Consider the following 18,122-nt stretch of genomic DNA (forward strand, 5'->3'; position numbering starts at 1 on the left):
CATAAAGACTTATTCCTCTTTCTCAACTTTTAGGAGAATTAGTCATTCCCGCCTTCACGGCACCTTCTATCACGGCTTATATCACACTGTGTTGTGATCATTATTTGTTTGTATTTCTGTTTCCTACTAGATGATGAGTTTTTCAACTGCAGAGTCTGTATCTTATTCAGGTGTGCATTCTCAGTTACCCAGCTCTGTAGTGAGAACTTAGCAATTTGGGTATTGTATGATCTTTACAAATTTGACACCTGAGGCTTGCCCAAGGTTGCTAAGTGGAAAGCAATAAGGTTAGATTTTGAGCTCATGTCTGCCAGACTCTAAGCCTTGATTTCTTTCTCCTAAACCACTCTGTTGTTAGAAAGGAGGGTTGGCTGGAGTGATGTAGATGATTGAGGAGGGGAAATATAAGGGGAAGATGAAGAGAGTCATTGCTTGCTGGGGCTAGGAAGGGAGGTTAATTATGCATTGCTCAGTTTAGCAGTGCTCTGACCCCCCAGACTCCCTTCCCCAGCAAACCACACACTCCCTTCCCCAGCACACACACGCACGCACGCACGCACGCACGCACAGGCATTATCTGTGACTTTGTTACAGACAGAGTACTGCATGAGCAGGGATCAGAGAAAGCATTTTCTTGGAAAGCTGTTCACTGTGAGGATAACAAAGAGCTGGAGCACCAAGTCATCCACCAGGATATAAATATATCATTTTCATAACAGAACCTTCTCTGTAATATTATTCTGGGTAGTGATGTTTTACCTATAAGGTTCTAGTCTGAAATGAAGTTAGTAGAGAACATGTAACAGACACATCACAGTTCCCACAGCTGAATGCATGAATTTCATTTCTGGGGCATGATGGTTAGGACAGGAGAGATTTAGGGGAAGCCTTTGAAACAGATGCTCCTGAAGTCAGGGTGGAGAGTGTCAGCATCTGCCATTCTTCCATTCTCACTCACATGCTTTTTAATTTTTTTAATAACAGCTTTATTTGGGATATAATTCACCTTCCACACAATTTAAAGCATACAATTTAATGGGGTTTAGTATATTTATACTAATATACTGAAGTTGTGCAACCATCATTACAATCAATTTCAGAACATTTTCATTACCTCTGTAAAAAATCCCCTGTACACATTAACAGACACTTCCCTTTCCTTCCCACCCCTGCAGTCCAGCCGTATACAACCACTAATCTACTTTCAGTCTTTATAAATTTGCCTGTTCTGAACATTTCATATAAATGGAATCAGTATATGTGGTCTTTTGTAACTGGCTTCTTTCACTAAGGTTAACGTTTTCAAGGTTTGTCCTTGTGCTATGTTTCAGTACTTCATTCCTTTTTATTGCTGAATAGTTTTCCATTGAATATACCACTTTTTATTTATTCATCAGTTGATAGACATTTGGGTTGGCTCGAGTTTTGGGCTATTACAATGCTGCTATGATCAATTTGTGTACAAATTTTTGTGTGGTCTCAAGTATTCATTCCTCTTGGATATATACTTAGGAGTGGAGTTGCTGGGTCACATGGTGACTCTGTGTTCCACCCTTTGAGGAACTGCCAGACAATTTTTCAAAGTGGCCACACCATTTTACATTCCCATTAGCAGTGTATGAGGGTTCAAGTGTCTATACATTTTCCAAAACTTGTTATGATCAGCCTTTTTGGTTATAGTCATCCTAGAGGGTGTGAAGTGGTATCTCTTTGCAGTTTTAATTTGCATTTCCTTGGTGGCTAATTATGTTGAGCATTTTCCAAGTGCTTTTTGGTTCTTTGTTTATCTTCCTTGAAGAAAGTCTATTCAGATTTTTGCCTGCTTTTCAGCTGAGTTACTTTTCTTTTTATTATTGAGTTGTCGGAGTTCTCGATATACTTTTACACAAGCCCCTTATTAAATATATAATTTGCAAATATTTTCTCTTACTTTGTGGGTTATCCTGTCACTTTCTTAATGATGTCATCCAAGGCACAAAAACATTTCATTTTAGCTAAGTACAATTTAATGATTTTTTTCTTTTGTTGCTTATGCTTTTGATGTCAAATCTAAAATGGCATTGCCTGGTCCAAGGTCATGAAGGTTTACACCTATCTTTTCTTCTAAGAGTTTTACAGTTTTAGCTCTTAGATTTGGGTGATTGATACATTATTTTTTAATTTTTATTTATGGTATGAGTTATGGGTCCAGCTTCATTCTCCTGTATTTGAATAGTTGTCCTTGTATCATTTTTTAAAAAGACTATTCTTTTTGCATTGAGTGGACTTAACACCTTTGTCAAAAATCAATTGACTATAGATGCATGTTGTTTTGTTTGTTTGTTTCTGGGCTCTCAGTTCTATTCCATTGGTCAGTATGTCTCTTCTTATGCTAGCACTATACTGTCTTAATTACCACAGCTTTATAGTAAGTTTTGAAACTGGGAAATGTGAGTCTTCCAACTTTGCTCTTCTTTTTCAGAACTGTTTTGGTTGTTATGGGCCTCTTTGATTTTTTTATGAATTTGATCAGCTTACCATTTCTTCAAAGAAGCTAGCTGGGATATTGATGAGGATTGTGTTGAATACATACATCAGTTTGAGGTGTACTGCCATCTTAACAATATTATATCTTTGATCCATAAATATGAGATGTTTTTCTGTTGATTTAGATCTTCTTTCATCTATTACAACATTTTGAAGTTTTCATATTATTTCGTTATTTTTGTTGCTATTTTAAATGAAGTTATTTTGTTAATTTCATTTTTTGAATTGTTCGTTGATGATGCATAGAAATACAATTGATGTTTGTGTGTTGGTCTTGTATCCTGCAACCTTGTTAAACTTGTTTAGTAATTCTAAGTGTTTTAGTGAATTCTTTAGGGTTTTCTACATATAAAATCATGTCACCTGTGAATATATGTAGTTTTATTTCTTCCTTTCCAATGAAGATGCCCTTATTATTATTATTATTATTATTTCTTTTTCTTGTCTAATTGCCCTGGCTAAAATCTCCAGTATAATGTTGAGTAGATATGGCAAAAAGTGAGCACCCTTGTCTTGTTTATAGACCTTAGGGGAAAAGCATTCTATCTTTTACCATGAAGTTTGATGTTAGTTGTGGGCTTTCGTAGATGCTTTTTATCATGTTGAAGAAGTTCCCTTGGTTCCTAATTTGTTGAGTGTTTTAATCATAAAAGGTTGTTGCATTGTGTCAGAAGTTTTTTTTTGGGGGGGTCTATTGAAATAATATGTATGGTTTTTGTTCTTTATTAATAAACTATAGTGTATTGCATTGATTGATTTTCCTATGTTAAAACCTTGCATTCCTGGGATAAATCACACTTGGTCATGGTGTGTAATCCTTTCTATGTTGTTTTATTCAATTTGCTAGTATTTTGCTAAGGATTTTTGCATCTATATTCATAAGAGATATTGATTTGTAGCTTTCTTGTGATGCCTTTGTCTGGATTTTTGTAGCAAGGTAACATTGGCCTCATTAAACTGAGAAATGTTCCATCCTCTTCTGTTTTTTGGAAGAGCTTATGAAGGATTGGTAATAATCATACTTTACACATTTGGTAGAATTCACTAGGGGAGCTATCTGCTCCTGGACTTTTTTTTGTGGAAAAAATAATTATTACTAACTTAAACTCTTCACTTATTACAAGTCTGTTCAGATTCTCTATTTCTTCTTGAGTCTGTTTTAGTAGTTGTGCCTTTCTAGGAAATTGTTCATTACATCTAGGTCATAGATTTGCCAGCATATAATATTCCCTTATAATCTTTTTTACTTCTGTGAGGTCAGTAGTGATGTCCCTCTTTTATTCCCAAGTTTAGTAAATTGAGTCTTCTCTCTTATTTTCTTGGTCATTCTAGCTAAGGGTTTGTGAATATTGAGCTTTTCAAAGAACCAGCTTTCAGTTTCCTTGATTTTCTTTATTGTTTTTCTCTTCTCCATTTCCTTTATTTCTGTTCGAGTCCTTATTCCTATTTAATTTCATTTCTTCCTTATGTTGTTTCAGATTTAGTTTGATCTTCTTTTTCTAGTTTTTTAAAGTGGAAGGTTAGTTTTTTCACTGCAGTTTAATTGTTGCCTTCATTATCTATCTCACAAGACAGTTTGTGAGTGTGGGTGACCAATGCTGCATCTGAGCCAGTGCATTCAGACCTTCTAGTGACAGGATCCATGAAGGTAGTACACAGAGAATAATTGATGTAATACTGATTTCTCACTATGATGGAGTCCATGTGGCATTATGGTTCTAGGTCAAAACATGGTTCCTGGAGTCTGGCTGCCTGGATGTGAGCTCTGTCTCTGTCCCTTAATAGCTGTGAGACTTTGGGCAACTTATTTAAGTTCTCTAAGTCTCATTCTCCACATTTGTAAAATAAGCATGAAGATACTACCTCACAGTATTGTTATGAGGGTTAAATGAGCTGACATGTGAAGTCTTAGCCTAGAATTGGTACATGGCAAATGCTCAGTTAGGGTTAGCTATTCTTATGTAGTTGTTGTTGTTATTGTTGTTGTTAGGTCAGGTGGGCCTGTGCAGAGCTAACCACATGTAAAGTAGCTACAGAGCTTGGAGTTGTGTTTCCATTAGTTTGTACTTCTTTGCCAACCACCTCACATGCTACCAAGATGAACCTCACCAGCATTTGCTGCTAAATGTGGCAGCCTTGGCTGTAACTTTTCTGAAAGATCTCAGACCTTACTTATTTGATCATTTTTCTATATTATAATGATGATACGAGAATAAGGGCAGGAAATTATTTTCCTAAACAAATTTGAAACAAGCTCAGGATGGGAGTGCCATTATTATGAAAATGGTGTCACTAAAAAATTCTAATTTAAGTTTTATAATACCTCAATTTCTCCTCTTGAGATGGAGATAGAAATGTCCTCTCTGAACTCACCAGAGGAGCTAACAGTAAGGGCCTGGGACCTGAGACTCCGTGGGGGGAGCGTGTTCTCCCACTGCAGCTTCAAGGCACATGGCTGCTGTTTATGTGTCTGATAGGCATTTCTCAGAAGTAAAAAAAAGTACAGGCGTGTTATTCTCATCCTTCAGCCAAAGAATGGCCATTACTTTTACAAAAAGAAAAAAGATAGGGATCGATCCTCATCAGAAAACTTTCAGTTAGCTTCCTTTAAAATGAAAATATAGCCATCCTCTAGATATGTATGGATGGTTTTTCTTTAAGATAATCCTAAAACCTTCAAGCAAAGTAATATTTTAATAAAAATATTTTATTAACTATAGCTAGATATTAGCTTTATGTTTTTACCATTTGAATATAAATATTAATATTTCATATTAAAGCAATAGGCAAGCATTATTTTAATAATAATATATTGCTTCTTTTCCTGGTAACTCAGAACATTTTCATGCATACCGTATATTTTTCCCCCTGACCCCATCTCTGAGGGTGCTATAGGGAAATAATTATTTCCATTTCTGTGGGAAGAAGAAATAAAATATTTTAAAGACATTTTCCCCAAGATCTTCTAGTTAATAGGATAAGTATAACCAGTACTCTTTCTTGTCCCATTAAACCTTTTTATCCAAAGCATCACTAAGCAGTAGAAAGGATGTGGATTCCCTCTTTTTTCCCCGGCCTTGTAGGTGCAGAGAAATTAGAGAATACTAGGTGATACTTAGGGAAAAAGTGAAGAAAAGAACTCATCAGTCTATAAGTTGTTAATCAACTTTCTTTGTGAGATATATAGATATATATCAGCAGATGAGTTTTATCCAAGGATGAGTTGAAAGATTTACTTTTTGGAAGACTGAATTTAGTATGAATTAGTCAAAGATATAATTCTATTAATAATAATTAAAATCTCATTTATCTCTTCATACATAGGGCAAGCCATTCTTGTTCTTTGTGTAGCACAAATAATTATACAAGGATGTGAAAGATGGGACATTAGGGAGACTAATGATGAGTTCTAAATTAGACATTTGCAGTGGCATGGGATCAGCACAGAATCTCTTCGTGTTTGGGCTCCTTAAACAATATCCAATATAATTTTCATTGTTACGCTGAGAATATATTATTGAAAGTTGTGTTAAGTACATTTTGTAGCCCTATATTATCACTTGGTAAATTTTATTGGCTGTCTTACTATTTTCCAAAACTTTTAGGCCAGCTGAATAAGAGCTCACTAGTGCTTTAGATGATCCTTTCAAAGAGTGCTAAGACATTAAGTTAAGCATCACACTGAGGCAGCTGTAAAGGGGTGTGTGTGTGTGTGTGTGTGTGTGTGTGTGTGTGTGTGTGTGTTGGGGATATTTATTATACATCGTATCTAGATACTGGTTTTTGATAGGAAAGAAATGGGTGATGCAGAGGTAAAATCACTAACATCATCAGGTGGTGAAGACCACAAGGAATGCCTCCGGTCCTGAGACTCTGACTCATTCTGTTTGTTTGTTTGTTTGTTTGTTTTGTCTCATTCAATTCTATCTGCCAATTCTCAATAAAGTTTCTAAAAGAAACCTGTGATGTACAAGAGCTAATAGATGACCTTTGACCATCCTATGGTTGCTCCTTCCTGGGGGCACACAGGGAATAATTTTTGGTGGCTCTGAAATCTTAAGACATTTCCACTCCAGTGAGCAATTAAAGAAGTACTGGCATTGACTTCTGGGATCCAAAATAATTCTGAAACCCTGTGAGTGGACCAGCGATGACTTATAGAAAATGGTAACAGTCAGGGATCACCTGACAGATAAGAACTGATTAAACATGTATATGTAGATTATCAAGATCATGACATATAAATCAACCAGAGACCAGCTACAAATGCTGTGTAAGTGCCTTTACAGTTTAAACAGGGCATATATGTGCTCTGTTAAATTATAATCTCATGGGAAATTGGTTCTACCAGAATTTGTAAATTCCAAAACCAGTGTTTCTTAACCCATTTTCCTTCTACCCAACACTCACCCCCATTCCCTCTAAGGACCCTATACCAAAGAAGAAATTTCACAACTTCCACTTAAATCTGTAGCCCATCCCAGGGCATAACATTGCAAAAAGTATCCCTTACATGTAATCCATTTCTAAATATTGATAAGTAATTTAATTATTCCACAATCTGAGATAAAATACAGACAAGAATGAATTTTGTAAATTATACACCACTATACAAATTAGTAATTATCCTTATTACTGAAAATATAAACATTTCTTCTTCATTTTGATAGAGCAGAAGCTAGATTGTTCTCTTATGCAAATGAGAAAATTAATATATTTTTGTTATTTAACAGATTTAGTACTGAGGATCTGTCGTGTACGAGTAAGCCAGTAGGTTAGGAAGCACAACTATGGATATGAAAGAATTTACTCTGTGTCCTCAGGCACCTTACAATGCTTTATCATGCCCTTATACCGGTTTATATTCCCACTAGAGTATACACAAGACTCTGTTTTCCCCAACCTTCACCACCAGTGGGTGTTATAAAATTTAAAAATTTTTGCTGATTCGATAGGACTTTTTTTTGTCTAGATTTACATGTATTTAATTGAACAAAGTTCGATTTGAATAAGGTTGAACATATTTTTATGTTTATTGGACTTAGAATTTTCTTTTTCTGCACACTGCCTCTTCCTATCTTTGCTAGTATTTATTAGGTTACATTTTCTTTATTGATTTGTAAAAGCTCTTGCACATTAAGGAAATTGACTTTTCATTATAATGAAAATATCTGTAGCAGCTGATCCCATTTGTAGTTTGTCTTTGATTTTGTTTTCATACGTATTTCAAAATTCCATTTAATTCTTGGTGAAAAGAAAGGTAATGATAGGGACCAATTTTTAGTTTGATTTGAAATTTAGATAAATTCTCAGTTTCAATCTTAGCTACTGTGTTTAGTTATTTAATTCTCCAATCTAAGTTCAATTATTAGCTGATGTGTCTCCTGGCACATAGGTATGTGCATATAAAGAGTTTAAAACGGAGATTTCTTGTATCATAATTTTTCCTTCTTCATTTCTGAAAGAGAACTAAGTACCATTAATGGCATTCTATTTCTTCAATTAATATTGTTATTACTATTTTGTAGGTTTACTTCCAATAAGTGCATTAGTGACAACCACTCAGGAGAAGTTTAATAAGCAGTTATTGTTAATCACATGCTTGTAAATTTGAGGGATGTTTCTACTTCCTCTTCGTGAAAGTATGTTTTCACAGTAATGTGTTTTTCCAATTTAAAAAAAATTACCCATCTGAGTAATTATAAGGAATCATAACTATCATTTTCATTAACACTTCAGATCAAAGTGATTTTCATATAAATCTTTTTATACTTTCACTTGGAACTAACTCTGAGTCTGATCATTTCTGCATTGGCATTCCTAAAAACATACTGTGTTAACAAGCTGCTCCAGTGCCTTTTTTTTTTTTTTCCTTTTTTGTAAAGCAAAGCTGGAGAAATGAGCTGCTTCTCAAAGCAGCGAGGTCTCAGAGGCACATGTGGATTTCACACTGGAAGGCTGACACAAATACAGTAGGAGAACAGAAGAGGCTCACACATGCGTATCTTTACTGCTCGAGGTAGCATCTGTTATTGTGACTTTCCTTCTTCCTAATCTTTTCCATAGTTGCTCACCAAACAGCTAAAGACATTGGGCTTTGAGGTCTTTGTTTCACAATGATTCTTCATAAGCTGAATTTTCTTATTATGATTTATGGCTTCGTATTGAAAGTCAAAATTATTTTACCAATAGTTTGGAATTCTTGTCAAGAGCAGTTATTGAGCACCTAAGGGAGTGAATTTCTCTGTGTATGCCCTTGGCAGGGAGAGAGGTTGAAAGCAAGTGGCTTGGATATGATATATTTCGCAAGGTACTATCAGCTTGTCATGCAAGTAAATAACTATGTAAATGAACAAAAAATCGAGAGAAAGTCTTAAAACTTTGTGCACACGTTTTAATTTTCGAATGTGGAATTTTAGTTTATGCAGTGTTGTGATGAAACAGGAATTCCCACCCATTTTGCAAGTCTGCAGATGACAAACACACAGTTGTCAAATGTATACAAAAGCAGGAATGCCAAAGCCATGTGGCGGTTAAGTCCTTTGGAGAAAGGGAGATACCTCAATGAGAAGCCTTCCTGAGGAAAATGGTTCTAGAGGAGAGCTGTGAAGGAAAAAAAGGATCTGTTCAGATAGAGAGAGTGGAAAGGTAGTCGGGGTTTTTGCGTGTGTGTGTGTGTGTGTGTGTGTGTGTGTGTCTGTTGAGTGTGAGAGGAACAAAGGGCAATTTTGCAGTGGTTTGTAGTCTGAAGTTAAGCGAAGATTTGCAGTTCATGATCAAAAGCTTGTAATGTTATGGATGATCAGGATCACATCAGATTCCCTTCGTGGGGGTAATATGATCCCACCCTACTTCAGGGAGATGGTCCTTCCTGCTTTCAGGCTGGTTAGCAGGGAAAGTGGCTATCCGGGAGGGAAGCAAAGAGGTTGTGCCTTGTTAGTGCTGAGCGAAATCAGTAAGAAAAGAAAGGGAAATAATTGCCATTAAGGACTTAGTAATGGGCTGAAAAGGTGACAAGGGGGCTAAAACAGGAAATTGTTATCTCAAACCATCTTAATTTTTCTGATGACCAAGTTTATGCTAAAGATAAATGTGTGTATATAATGTTAAAATACAGAAGAACATAAAATTAAAAACTTAAATCATCCGTATTCAATATTCTTACTCTTCAGAGACAACCACTTCAATATTTTTTTATTTTTCTAGTTATTTTTACAGTATCAATTGATCATCTGTATATACAGTTTTATGTACTATTCTCTTAATCTCACAAATCACAAACCTTTACTCATGACATTAAAGTTCTTCATAAAAGTAATTTTTAGTGACTGAACAGTTAATATAATTTTTAGTGGCTTATGTACCACCATTTATTTAACCATTCCCTTAATGTAAAGCATTTGGATAGTTTCTAAATTTATTACAAAGAATTCTGAGATAAACATCTTTGTACGTAAACTTCATTTTATTATTTCTTTAGGATAGATCTTAATGATACAATTGCCAAGTGAAGAGAATGAATATTTTCACAGCTTCTCATATATAAAATTTTTTTAAGGAAAGATTTTAATCAATTTATATTTGTCTTTCTGAAGAGTGAGAGTTTTAGCACTATTTGCTAATTTGAGGGGAAGGGTAGAGTATGTACTTAGCAAGCATGAGGTCCTGGGTTCAATCCCTAGTACCTCCATTAAAAATTTTTTTATTTGCTTATTTTATTGGTTAAAAGTGATATTCTTTATATATTTCTTGCTTTAATTTACATTTATTTGCTTACCAATGAGACTGAACATTTTGTTGGGTTATTTGTAATTCCTAGAAGAGAGATTAGAATACATATACCACGTATATGTGATAAGTATATTAACTGACATACTTCATATTATTGGCTAACAGGGCATCTAAATAGATGGTAGAATATGTTTTTCAATGGGAGGATGGAAAGAAAGGGCCAAGCAATGTAACTGAAGAGTGGATGCAGTATTCTAGACTGTAGTTAGTGTTAGGGGACAGAGAGGAGGGGCGTCAATAATAGAAAATCTGCACAAGCAGATTGTAGACATGAGGGGAGCTAAGTAAGGACAGGATCATGGAGCCCCAATGGAAAGAGTATGGAAGGGACCATGAGCAGGAGACTCTAAGGGCCAGTGGAAATGAGGGCCAGACAGAGGGCGCAGGGGGAAAGGATCTGTAGACTGAAGAGCGAGGGAGGCGTGCATTCACCATGGTCCTCCATCTCCACCTTCCACGGGGCCTCGGGAGCTTCCCAAGAGTTTTCCCAGCAGGTTCTTGTTTCCCTCAGATTTGGCAATTCCAAGGGTACGGTTCTTTTGCACCCCCCTCCCCCACCCGTGTACCCAGTGTGTCTCTTACATGTGTAGTTTATTGCTTTCCATGATGGAGGTTGCCGAGACTCTGTTTTGTCTATTTTTTGTTTCTTGGCCCTAGAGTCAGTTTTCCATAGTGTGTACGTTCATAAAAGTGTGAGAGAAAACTGAAATGGAGAGGGCTGCAGAGTTCATGCACAAGATACTCAGCAATGACGTTAAGGACTGAAGGTGTTGGTTGGCTAAAACCTAGATTTTTAAAAAATAATATCCCAATATGCTGCCTGGTGGTTGACAGCACTCACACTATCTATGTGTGCTTTTATTGCTTTTGACTGAATGCCATGCCATAAAAAACATTTTGTGCCATATTATTGACATGGTGCTATGGCACCCCCCTTCTCCCAGTTGCTCAGGCTGTAATGTGAGTCATCTGGGACACTGCCATCCCACAGGCCATCCATCAGCCAGCTGTGTCACCTCTGCCTCTGTCATACAACTCACAGTCAGCTTCTCTTCCCACCACCTCTCTCTAGGGTAACCACTGTGATCCCATCCCCGGATGACTGGAGCAGCCTGCAACTCATCTCTCTGCTTCCTCCTTTACATGTCTGTGATCTCTTTTCCACACCCGAGTGATCTTAAGAAAAAGAAAATCAGATCTCATCACTCCTCTGCTCAGAATCTTCCGTTCAGCCCAACAGAACCAAAGTCCTTGACAATAAGGCCGTCATCTGACCCCCGCCTGCCCTGCTCACTCTATTTCAGCCTCACTGCCTGTTTCTTGCTATTCTTCAGATACCCCAAGCTTGCTCCCCCGCTGCTGTCTTTCCTTCTGTCTGGAAGGCTTTTTCGCTGGGTCTTCAAACTGCTTGTTCTTTCCTTCATCCAGTCTCTACTCAAGAGAGAAAGGATTTCCCTGACCACTGTAACCAAAAGAGCCCCCAGTTTTTCCTCCTAACCCTGCTTTATTCTTCCTCATTGCGTTTGTCACCACGCCCCCTCCCCAAAACATCAAAACAATAACAAAGCTTGTTGATTCTGTTTCCCCAGCGTAACAGGAAGGACCTTGTCTGTCTTGGTCATCACTTTATCTTCAGGGTCTAGAACAAAGACAGTCGATGACCAGTAACCATTTGTTGAATGACTGAATGTCTCATATAACCAGTTCAAAATTGAGTGTCTTGAGAAGTTACCAGTTTCTCATAGAAAATGGTTCATTATGTCTAAACTACTTGCTTCAGTACTATTTTATGTTGTTCTTTTTCTTGAACATACACTCCCTGCTAATTTTAGCACTCTGTCTAAAGTGATCAGCCTTACCATTGATCCTTTAAAGATGTCTTCATGTTTCTAATTAATGACCGAACCAGTGTTTATAGATGCACAGCAGCTAAAGTTTTAATCTGCTAGATTCCTCTTTTGCATAGTTTTGTATTATTTCCATATTTAAAACATTTTTTTCCTTTAGAATATTTACTTTCATATTCTCAAAAAATAAGAGCTCCTTTTCTAAAGTGGCGAAAGTATGTTGAACAGATAATTAAGCTTAAACAGGAACTGAACCCAAAGGTCTTAAGAAAAAATATTCACAGTCTTTTAAAGACAACATAACTTATTTAGTACCTTACCAGTTATTCAAGACCCAGACAAGATTCAATCTCTTGGTTGATTCAGGTATTATGTTTATAAAATATATTATGTTGAAGGTTAATGCCATTATTGATAATACTCAATTCTTGGAATAGAAAAATTCTTCAGGGAAATGCATTTTGCTTCTTGTTTTTTAATTACAAAGTAAACAGATACAGAGAAGTGCATGTTTTAAAGTTGTGGGGTTTGTGATTGCCAGGGTTTGTAACCTAATAGATGGAAATCAGAATGCAGGCTACCAGCATCTCTGGCAGGAAGCTTTGCCCATGGACTCTGGTCAATTTGATAATGTTCCCTGCCTGACTCTGTAGCCTTAGTGCCTGCACAGCATGTGGTGCTGCGTTTTGCCCTGTATTTTATGTTTAATTGTTTGACGTTTAACTGTCTCATCAAAAAGATGATTAGCTCCTAGTTAATAGAACCCACATCAGGGTCCAGGTCTCTGACTGCTTTCTCCTCCTCTGTGCTTGAATACGCCCCGGAATGTTATTGAAAGTAAACACAGCACTCACTAAATCCAGAATGGTAGGAGATTTCTGTGGTAATTTTGAGGAAATTATTTATTACACTGTTTAATTATTAAAGAGTGAAACTTGCATAATACTTTGCAAAACGACACACTTCCTGAGCTCTTGTTAACCGGACTGCCCATTCTAAAGAGGGGGTGGGGAATCTACTTTTACATTATGACAACGTAGCTGGCTTTTCTCTAGTGAAAGTGAGACACGGGGCTTGGATTTGACACATTATTTATGACTTTGTAATAGGTATTGTCTCTCCGCCTGCATTCAGTATTTATTCTGAACTTCCTCTTTTGAAAACAAAAAATCTGTTAAAACTGCCACAGGGTACATAGGGTTAGAGACGGGTAAGGATGAGACACTACAGTTTGCTGTGTTAGAGGGGCAGGAAGGGACCACTATAGAACCTAACAGGGCTCAAAGAATTCATGAAGAATACTGCCTAGGACAGGGTGAAAGCTTAGGGAGAAAAAGCAGGGACTTTTCTTTAGATTTAAATTAGCTTTTGTTAGGTTTTAGAAGTTAATGTTTTACTGACCAAATGTTAAAGCTTTCCCTGGCTCCAGAGGTACCATCTCCAAAGTTTCAAAGCTTTTCTGGCAAGGACAGAAATGCCTGTCACTGGCAGGGTCAGAGCAGCGAGGTGAGGGTGGGGAGGTGGCCAGAGACATACAGGTAATTAAAGAAAGGAGAGGGAGGAAGGGAAATTATTTCCTTATCTAGAGGCAGTAAAATGTGGTCTCTAAGAGCCAGAATGGCTGGTTTCAAATTCTCTCCACTATTTACTAGCTGCTTGTCTTAGTCAAGTTACTTTATTTCTTGCGCCTTAGTTTACTCAGCTGTCAAATGGGACAATAGTAGTACCCACCACAAAATGTGTTTATGAGGCGTGCATGTGTTAGTGTATGTGAAGCACTTAGTAACAGTGACTTGTATCTGATAAGGGTTATAGAGAGAAGTTAGCTACTGCGATTTTATTTCAGATGGAGGTGATAGATAAATTTAAGTGAAAGTTAGACAGGAAATGTAGGTGGTGATTCTGCCTCGTCATTGGCTGCCTCACCAATGTACTCTTGTCAGTGTTGTGTGTAATGAACATGGGAGCTTGAAGTCCATGGGCTCCTCATGACTGTCCATTACACAGGAAAATGAAAAACACTAGAATCACTGCCTTTGTGACAGATAGATATTTTAGAGTGAAAAAAAGAAGTACCCCTTGCATGAGTAAAGCTTGGGAGGGAAGGAGCTGGTTGGATATGAGGTGGGGTTATACTTTATTTTATTGGATAATTCTCTCATGTGCTTTGTCTGAGAAGTTAAAGACAGGCTCTGTAGTAGACATAATAGCATATAATGTTACAAAGCTTCTGGATTAACTCACCCTGGGTGGGATGCTGGAACCTGAGATTCAAGAAAAGTTAGTAGTCCTTGTCCTCTCTCTTCCTGCTGTCTCTGAGTCAGGGTTCCCTGTCATGGTGAACATTTCTAAGGGAAAAGGACTCAGTATCCCCAGTAAAGGTGGACCTGAAGACTGTGGTTGAAAAGGGGTGGAGGGGTGAGCTAGAGTGAGGGTGAGTGGAGAGCCCCCCACAGCCCAGCCTGGCCAGTGTAAACCCTTTGAAGTTCAGCTAACCTGAGAAGGTAGAGGAACACTCATTTTACTTCACAACAGTCATCCCAAAGCATATTGTTCTCTCTTGGGTTTCTTTCCATTATACCACCTACCTGGCCCTTACTGCTGAATGTAAGATCTCTGCTGCCTTGTCCATGTTAAATAGCTACTGCTATGCAAGCAGGAAGTACTTGACATATAATTTCAATGAGTTTAGATATATGCTTTAAGAGCATGTCCCACTAGAAACCTAATGGATTCACAAGCTTAATTTTTACAGTAATAATAATAAATATATTTTCCCTTGTAAGACAGAGACCATGCGGGACATTCCCCTCCCTCCCCGACACACACACACATGCGCACACACACACACACACACACACACTACTATTCTCCTTCTCTGCTATTCTCTCTCTTTAGTTCTTTCATAATCTTACCTACTATATATTTTATTGATTTATTTATTCAGTGTCTCCCCCATGAGACTATCGGGTTTATGAGGGCAGGGATTTTTGCCTGTTTTGCTAACTGTTACAGCCCCAGTACCTAGAACAGTGCCTGACACTTAGAAGGTACTTGATATTATTGAGTGCATGAAATGCACAAGTATTAGTTATTATTATAATTTTACTCTTTAAAGCAATTGTGCCAATTGAGAGGATATTGTTTGTTTGTTTTAAAATGAGAGAATATCTTTATTGATTCAGGATAAGGAGGATTTCTTAAATGGGGCACAAAAAGGACAAAACATGAAGGAAACGGTTTCTACCTTTCACATTAAAAATTACGTATGTCAGTGGCATCATAGACAAAGTGAAGCTCTAAGTGGCAAATTGGAAAAAATTATTTGAGATCCGATAGAGAGGATATTGTTTTTAATTTTAAAATGAAAGCCCTTTGATCCTGTCCTAATGTACAGATAAGGTAAACTCTTCATCCAGATATGGCAATGCCCATTCTTTCATTCTTCCTGTTGATACTGTTAATGGGGAATTTAATAAATTAACTGCAAGATAATATGATGGTGCTTTTAATCATGCAGGTTTGTGGATACTGCTCTGCAAACGTGGAGAAAGGCTTTTTGGTCTAAAGTAGTGATGGAAGAGGGCAGGTAAAGGAACATTAACAGTGCATGCAGCTGAGGCCAAGGTCTCATATGCGTGTACATAGAAACCAATGGCTGCCCTGGAGGTGTTAATCCTTTTATAATATTGCCATTCTTCTGGTGGGTTCTGTGTGTCACATGAATTCTTTAGGAGGACTCTCCCATGTGTACTTGCATCCCTTCAGCTCTTTGAGCTCAGTCTTGCAATGTCAGCTAGTTAGGGTCATGGCCAACTACTGGTGCTGACACTACCCGAACAGGTATATGGCTTCAGTGCCAATAGTCATTTTTTTCAGATGAAGGCTAGTGCCTCAGTGCATATATGTGGGTGTGTGGGGGTGTGTGTACAATTTCTTCTCCTTATGCTTTAGTCATACATTAATACAATAACCAATTCCAGCAAAGGTTTTGAAATTCTAAATACATAGTGTAAAATCTACTTCTGGAAAACTGCTCACCACTATCAAATACAGAGCAAACACACATCGACTTGCTCTTTACATCGGCTATATCTTTATAGCCTTTAAGTGAGCTGAAATAAAAAAGAATGTTCTCTTAATAGAATGTAAAGGGGACCAAAATAGATATTACATATATTTAAAATAGCCCACATAACAATTTCCTGGCTTCACAGCATGTCTTCACCCGTGCTTCATGAATCTTGTTACTCCTTTTTCCAGATCTACCTTAGAGCTGATCTTGTCTCAAGCTTCTATTTCAGGCCTGTATTTTTTTTTTTTTTTTTTGTCTCCAGACTCAGAACTCAGATATGCCTGCTGTCATCCACTCTAAAAACAAAGGTGCTTTGTTAAGACAAAGGAAGCTCCTCCGGTGCTGATTTAAGCTTGTTTCAAACCAGATCTATCAGAAGTTATGGCAGCAAATGCAGCACATGTCTACAGGATGCCACTGGCATATACCTTTGCCTACGTCGAGGGCTATGTAATAGGGGTCAGTGTCAGTGCCAGCAGAAGGGACGATTATTACCTTTTCTGTGTCCTTTTCTGTATTGTGTACCTTTGTAATAACTTGTGTGCATTGTTTGTGCAGAGACCATAGTTATCTGTGTGTTTTTTAAATTAACCCTGTTCAAAGCAAAGTCAGGAAGAAGTTGCTTATTTTTTATTTAGAGCAGGCAGTAATTGAAATGATTGCTTTCAGGTGTTCAGTGAAAAGCTGCCCTGTCCTTACCACTTTACTCTTAAAATTTATCCTCTTGAGATGGTTTGTTTCCTACATTTTTGTGTTCTGGGTAATGTTTGATATAGGAATGCGTGTGCATGCACACACACACGCATGTACTCACACGCCTGACAAGCACCCATTCCTACACCAAGTCCAAACCAAAACACTCTTCCTAATGCTTAATGCACATCACACACCCAGAATTTATTAAAAATTCTTATATAATATACTCAATTACTCTTACATAAAGGCAGATTTTCTGAGTCTCTTTTGTAGTCAAAAGGAATTTAGTGTAAAGTCAGTAGCTTTTTTTGAAACACTTCCTTAATATTATTGATAGATTGCTTCAATTTTCCTTTAATTAGAACCTAGCAATTTAGCTTTATATAATATTTAACATGATTATAATCTTAGACTTGTTCTGGATTTTGACCCTTTACTAAGTAACCTACTGATAATTTTTTAGTCACTATTGATAGCTTTAGATTATTTCATTTGGGAGTAATAAAACTGTCTCTCTTAAAAAATACAGGTAGATAAATGGATTTAAAACTTTCTTTTTACTCTGGCCTTTTTACTTCCTATCCTTGTTACTTCAAATTCCTAGGGTTTATAGGATTTATTAAGGCTAACAATTATAGAATAGCAACTAAGGGAAAATTTGAGACCACATCTTTGAAATGCTTGCTTTAGGAAGAGTTACAGATTTGTTTCTCTCTTTGCATGCTGTGGAGCTCAGGGTAATCCTGGTTCAGGTGGTCTCAGATATCACAGGATAGCTTTTTGGAGCCCTCCTCAAGTCCATCTTCTGGTCCCTTCTCCCCTGATCTCCCAGCTGCCTGAACTGGCAAACAGCCTCCCGGGAGGTTCCATCCCTTCCCTGCTTGAAAAGGAGCATATTTACTCTGCTTAAGTGCTTCGGGTCCTCCTGGTCCGTTGTTATGTACAGACTGTTTTTATTATCATGAATTATGTTTTATACCTTCCTTCTTCTTTCTCTGCCCCTTCTATTTTTCTCCGCTTCTTAGCAGTAAATTCATTTCCAGCTCCAAACTGATAAAGTAAAATAAAATGAGGGTTTAGTTCTCATGTGGTTTTTTGCCTGTATCTTTTTTCTGCCAGGCGTATCACAAACCCAATTGTTGGTAGTGATTAGGAGAAAAGATAAAGGGTACTCATCCAGGTTACCT

The 18,122-nt window shown here is 37.2% G+C and overlaps 1 protein-coding gene across 10 annotated transcripts in view; it reads left to right on the forward strand.

Moving 5' to 3' along the window:
* The window catches only part of RBM47 (RNA binding motif protein 47), a 240,335-nt gene that overhangs the window by 184,603 nt on the left and 37,610 nt on the right, over positions 1-18,122 (forward strand). The gene's annotated exons all lie outside the window — the stretch shown is intronic.

This window comes from Camelus bactrianus, chromosome 2 (assembly GCF_048773025.1).
Source record: "Camelus bactrianus isolate YW-2024 breed Bactrian camel chromosome 2, ASM4877302v1, whole genome shotgun sequence".
Taxonomy (NCBI): Eukaryota; Metazoa; Chordata; class Mammalia; order Artiodactyla; family Camelidae; genus Camelus; species Camelus bactrianus.